Genomic DNA, 1,589 nt, shown 5'->3' with positions numbered 1-1,589 from the left:
ATGATGAAATCATGTAATTAAAACATGTAAATCACGTAACGAATTGTTTCAAATCAATACGTAATTTTTTAAAAATCACATGATGATATGTTCTTTTTTCTTCTATTTCTATTATTCAATACTTTAAAATTCGATAACTAAAATCACATGATGGATGAAATTATTTTTAGTATTATGTGATTTTTCAAATTATGTAATTTTAAGAAATCACGTACTGATTTGGAACAATCCGTTACATGACTTACATGTTTTAATTACATGATTTCATTATGTAACATTGTGACATGATTTTTTTTAGTAAGGATCCGTTTAACGAATGCAACTGCATTGACGACGATTCAAGATATCGGTGGTGAAATTATCAGTAAATTAGATTGCCCGGATTTTCCGAGGCTTCCATAAGCGAATTGCGAAGCCCGGTAAAAATCACACCGCTGCAGAATTCCGTTGTTCTTCGCCTAGGTGAGTACCATATTTGAACTCTCTCCACGATTTATTCTTTTTGTACATTTTACTAGTTAATAGTGACGATTGCAAACCGATTTAATCATAAAATAATAATAATAATTATTTAATGCAAAAATTTTAATAAGATCATAGAAAGATTGATTTATGTAAAGCCTCAAAATAATTTTTTTGCATTATAAAGCTGCAAATAATTAACGATTAATTGTGAATGTTATTAAATAGAACGCAAAAATTAGCTGTAAATTTTTCATATCTTTGCAAGAATGTGAGGACAATGTAAAAATCGTGCAATCATTATATTGCAAAATATGAAAATTTATTGTTGCTTTATGTTAGCATTAAATCGTACGTTACAGTGATGTTTGAGTTTTACTGGAATGCAATTACGCTGCATTTCCTCTCAAGAATGATTCTGTGCGCGCATCCATGCGTTATATTTTGCGGAAGATTCATTTAATTGCGGCGTTTATTTGACTGTGATTGTGAAACATCTACTAATACATATTAACGGAACAAATGAAATTTTTCATTAAACGATTCATAATCTACGCTTATGAATTGTTTTATATTTTCTTAATTTTAAATAAATTAAATACGTTACGTAGTATGAAAATAAGAGATATTTACGTTGTAAGAAATCGTATTGGATACTTAAATATGATTATTCACAATTTTATTTGGCAACTTATGAATAATTTATGTGATATTTTAGTCGCAATATCTCATATATGATTACTCTAATTAGTGATATTGTAATAAATGGTCAAGAAATACTGATAACGTTGAATCCCAATGAGAATTGGGATATCCTGTTGCGATAATTTAACACATTCAAATAGAATTGATAAATAATACTATACATCCTGCGTGTTAAAGTATCGCACACGGGAAGAGATACATTTATTAAATTTAAAAGGATTTATTTTTTAATTAATATATTAACTCAACGTATTTTACAAATTTTTAAAAAAATATTAGGTTAAGTAAAAAGTCATCGCGTTTTTTTAAAAGACATCTATCAGTAAAAACCGCAATTACTTTCTTACCAACAATATAAATATATCTTAATAGAATAAAGTTTCAGCTTTAAAAATCTCTTTTTTAAATTATACGATACGACA

This window comes from Trachymyrmex septentrionalis, unplaced genomic scaffold, assembly GCF_001594115.1.
Source record: "Trachymyrmex septentrionalis isolate Tsep2-gDNA-1 unplaced genomic scaffold, Tsep1.0 scaffold51, whole genome shotgun sequence".
Taxonomy (NCBI): domain Eukaryota; kingdom Metazoa; phylum Arthropoda; class Insecta; order Hymenoptera; family Formicidae; genus Trachymyrmex; species Trachymyrmex septentrionalis.
The sequence above is the reverse complement of the archived record's forward strand: the minus strand, read 5'-3'. Positions refer to the sequence as shown.